The sequence below is a fragment of the Sesamum indicum genome, unplaced genomic scaffold, assembly GCF_026168435.1.
Source record: "Sesamum indicum cultivar Baizhima isolate 11 unplaced genomic scaffold, ASM2616843v1 HiC_scaffold_35, whole genome shotgun sequence".
Classification (NCBI taxonomy): domain Eukaryota; kingdom Viridiplantae; phylum Streptophyta; class Magnoliopsida; order Lamiales; family Pedaliaceae; genus Sesamum; species Sesamum indicum.
This window is the reverse complement of record NW_028292400.1, coordinates 2501-7500: the sequence shown is the minus strand read 5'-3', so window position 1 is coordinate 7500 and position 5000 is coordinate 2501. Positions and strand designations below refer to the sequence as shown.

The 5000-nt window shown below is 32.1% G+C and overlaps 1 non-coding gene across 1 annotated transcript; it reads right to left on the bottom strand.

Annotated features, from left to right (window-relative positions):
* Positions 1–3939: 3939 nt before the first annotated feature.
* On the bottom strand, positions 3940–4027 carry TRNAS-GCU (transfer RNA serine (anticodon GCU)). Its single transcript has one exon. It is a non-coding gene; the product is annotated as a tRNA-Ser (tRNA).
* Between the last annotated feature and the right edge of the window lie 973 nt (positions 4028–5000).

Below are 5000 nucleotides of genomic sequence, written 5' to 3'. Positions count from 1 at the left end.
GAGAAAAGAATACAGTGGAAACAAAAAAGAAAATAAATTGCATTGAAATTGCAATTCAAAGAATTTCAATTTCACAATGCAATAATATTCAAAATTGTCTTGTATTGACACTACATATCTAATTTACATAGCTAAAAAAGTATAAATGGAGAAGAATTGAAAAAAAAAGATATCGGATTTTTTAGTCCATGATGTATTTCATCAATCTAAGTGGAATAAGCAAAGTGGATTCCTTGTTGGTTAGTCGAGTTCCAATGAAAACCACAGAAATGTCCGAATTTATAAGATCAATAAACTAAGGTTTTATCGTTCTAGACCATCGGATTCGACGGAAACAATGATAAATAGATACGAATACCCCAGAAGGGGGGGGGAAATCAAAAAAACAAGTCGAGAAAAATTATACAAAGTTATATACAAGCCGCTACCCCCCCTTGGTATTTCTTTAATTGAATTTCATTTGATTAGACGGAAGACGGAAGTTCCTTAAAAACTTCCGCTTTCTTTAAAAGATTCTGAACAGTTCCTGTGGGTTGAGCACCTTTTTCAAGGAAATCTAGAATAACAGGAACATTTAAATAAGTTTGATTCTTCATTGGATCATAAAAGCCCACTTTTCTAAGATCTTTTCCTTCTCTTCGGGATCGAACATCAATTGCAACGATTCGATAGACGGCTCATTGGGATAGATGTAGATGAACAATACCCCCCCTAGAACCGTATAGGAAGTTTTCTCCTCGTACGGCTCGAGAAAAATGATTTGATTCGAAGTTTTGTCTATGTATGCAATTCGAATAAATTAAATGACAAATGGGGCCTATAAAATCAATTAGACTATGATTTCAGTCTTTTTTTTCCTGAAAATGAAAAAGAAACCATTCGTACTCATAACTCAAGTTAGATAACTCTCAAATAGCTGAAAGGAAAAATCTTTAGTCAATTTCATTTATTGAGTGGTCTTTACCCCCTTTTGTTTGTCTCGTTTAAAATTCTATTTGGATTCTTTAGTCTGATCCAGTTATTGAGATTATCGAGACAATTAAAATGGTGTTTCCTTGTTCTTAGATCCTTTATCCTTATTTTAAATCATTGGGTTTAGACATTACTTCGGTGCTTCTTAATCCTTTCAAAATGGCAGCAACATACCCTTTTTTGATTTTTTCTATCAAAGAATCCTATGGACAGTTGATTCCCCAGTGATACACTTTGAATCGAAAAAGTTTGATCAATTCCAACAAGTTTTGCTTTTGAATTGGAAACTTGCTCGAATTGGATCCTTTCGATTTCTATAGATGAAAGATACATTTACGAAGTTGTTCCAATTGATTGATTGGCATTAACCCTAGATCCTTGCCCCCGAGAAATGAATTAATCCTTTCTACTCGAGCTCCATCGTGGACTATTTACAACCCAACAAAAAAGAAGGGGTTCAGGTGTAACAGAACAAACAATGTCGAGCCAAGAGCACCCTCATGCCTAGATAAATCGAAAATGGTGGATGTAAAAATCCACAACGGACCGTGTCCTTCAAGTCGCACGTTGCTTTCTACCACATCGTTTCAAACGAAGTTTTACCATAACATTCCTCTAATTTAATTTGGAACCGGTATGGAATTGATTCAATTATGGAATCATGAATAGTCATTGGTTCAGCTGTCCATAGACATGGTAATCTAGACTTTTTCTATGATATGTGGGACGATTTTTCTTAAAAAGTCTTAGCAAGACAGCATCTTTAACATACATAAATAATATCTAGATAATAGAAAGAAATAGCAATATATAAACGAATAACTTTTTGAATCTGCATCTTCAAGTGACTCAATAGGATAGATTAAATGATTTCCTACTTTTTGGAGTACCAAAGATTCCACTTCCAAGGAATCATTAAAAATATTTATTAAATATATTTATAATTTAAATTGAAAAAGTTTCCTATTTAGACATCATTATTTAATTTGATTTCATTTGAAGAAAACTGGACAATAAGCATCACGTTTGATCCTCATAGGAAGATAAGTCTTTCTTTTTTAATTGACTCATCACTGATTTAATCTAAAATAGATCAAAAAAAAGAAGAAATAAATCCCATTTTTTTCATTTTCATGAGATGTATAAAAAAACAATGGAAGTTAAGATTTGAATCTTTACTCTTTTCATCTGATTACGAAAATCAAAAAATAATAGGGAGGGGTTTTCGTATCTATCAGATAGACTGAACAGTTGTCACTGTTATAGATATTCTATAATATAGAATTGAAATAATTTCAGTTTAAATAATTTAAGGGATCGCAAATGTTTTTCACAAAAACCAAAAAATTATTGTCATTGAAATAGAACGATACATACCATATAAGCTAAACATTTCCCCATTTTATATGATTCTATCATATGTATTTTCTTTAACATGGGGTTGAGTAATATTTCAATAATTGACTCTTGTGATAAAGTGAATAAAATAAAAGGGATAGGATAAATCACCCCTGCCTCAATCGTTACATAGATTTCCAATTTTTCATTAGAACCAAACACGAAATACCTAAATAAAATGAGATTCAAAGAAAAAATATTGGCTCCATAACATATTTCTATATGATATGGAACTTGATCATTTGTTAATGAGATTCGAAGAGACACGGGTAATTAAATTAATATGGATTAACTCCTATCCACTCCCCTACTTCTTTCTATGGGAATAATGGAGCATAAAAAAATGGATATGCGCTGGGACGGAAGGATTCGAACCTCCGAATAGCGGGATCAAAACCCGGTGCCTTACCACTTGGCCACGCCCCATTTCAATTTCTAATCTACACTAAGAAACAATAATATTGGTATTGGTTGTTTGTCAACTCCAGTCCAAATATCTATATATCTATAGAATAGATTGGTACTAGGATTTTGATACATATAGATATAGAATTCAACTTAATTTATTGATCATTACATAGAATTCAAGTAAGATATTGTATGAAAGTATGATTTCTTCTATTCTCCTTTGAGAATTGGAGGATTTTTGGTTGGGTGGGTTCAAAGAAAAAGAAGGATTTTTTGTCTAGCTTACTTACTTTCTTCCTTTTTCCTTATATCAAAAACTCAATCAAAGTGCAATTATCTCCAAGAACAAAATGTCTGTTATGCTTAATATCGTTAGTTTGATCTGTATTTGTATTAATTCTGCCCTTTATCCGAGTAGTTTTGTCTTCGGCAAATTGCCAGAAGCCTATGCTTTTTTGAATCCAATCGTAGATGTTATGCCAGTCATACCTGTGCTTTTTTTTCTCTTAGCTTTTGTTTGGCAAGCTGCTGTAAGTTTTCGATGAGATCCTTAATAATAATATCTTAGAAAATGCATGATTTCTTCGAGAAAAAATTCTAACAATTGAAAAATCAGATAAGTTTTAGAGTATGAACCCTCGATTCGCACACTGAAATTCTTGGATAGGCGCCATAAATCAGGCTTACCCCCACTTCCTCCCTTTTGACCCTTTTCCAGTGAAAGACCCTAACCCTATTAGGGTCTCCCACAATATCTAATTTGGATATAAACGAAAATTTTTTTTAATGAAAAACAAATGAATTTGTGATAATTCATTTCTATTTCTAGAAAAAAACCTCATTTCTTGGTGTCAAAATAGGATATGTGGTAGAAAAATGGAAGATCTACTCTCTTTTTTTTTCCAAAAAATCATCTTGGAGATTGTGTAATGCTTACTCTGAAACTCTTCGTTTATACCGTAGTGATATTTTTTGTTTCTCTCTTTATCTTTGGATTCCTATCTAATGATCCGGGGCGTAATCCTGGACGTGAAGAATAAAATCCAAAGGGTTTTTTCCTTGGTTAATTTTCAAATTTTCTTAGGATTTTATCTATTCCACACGTTTAACTAAGATTTTCAAAATTTGAAAAAAAAAAATAAATCAAGTCATCAACGGAAACGGAAAGAGAGGGATTCGAACCCTCGGTACGAATAACTCGTACAACGGATTAGCAATCCGACGCTTTAGTCCACTCAGCCATCTCTCCCAATTGAAAAAGATAATTACTACATTACACATAATGTAAGGAGTCTTTCTTTCTCTCTCTTCTTTCTCTATTCTATTATATATAGAGAGATCCACAAATCAGGAAATTCCTTTATCTAAAAGAGGGGCTCGAACGCGCCAACAATTGAACTAAAGAAAAATAAGGAAGACCTCTTTGTGTTGATTTTGTTCGAAAGGCCCTTCTTATTCTGATGGCCTGGCCTGGTCAGTACCTAGCCGGGCCTTTTTTTTGTTCCAAGGAATTATAGATAAATACTAATTTATCTGATATCTGATTTGAAAACAAAATACTTGTTTTTTTATTATATTATTATATTCAATTGAATATTTTATATTCAAGCAACAACAAAAAGAAGAAAGACTATTTACATTCTTTTTGTTGTTAAATTTTATTTTCATTTTCTGAACTAAAAAATAAACTAGCGATTTTTCCACAATGCATTTTTCTGTTATGATTTTAGTGTTTTTTTTCGATCCGTATCTATCTTCTTCAGCAAAAGAGAAAACTTTAGTTATTTAATTTAAATTAAATGAAGCTGCTTTTCCGAATCTCATTAAATTTTGATCTCCCCACGAAAAAGTTCAACACTCTCATTTTGCTGATTCTTTGCTGATCCTATCTTAATCATCCTCAATTATCTTGTTCGACAAAAGGTCCATTTGTATACAATAATCGTATTGTAGCGGGTATAGTTTAGTGGTAAAAGTGTGATTCGTTCTATTAACCCTTTAATAGTTAAAGGGTCTTTCGGTTTTATTCATATTCCGATCAAAAACTTTATTTCTTAAAAGGATTAAATCCTTTACCTCTCAATGAGAAATTCGAGAAAAAATACGCATTCTCGTGATTTGTATCCACGAGTCACTTATAAATTGAAAAGTTGGATTATGAAATCGCGAAACATAATTTTTGAATTGGACCAAGATTTCCAATTGAATAAGTATGAGTAAGG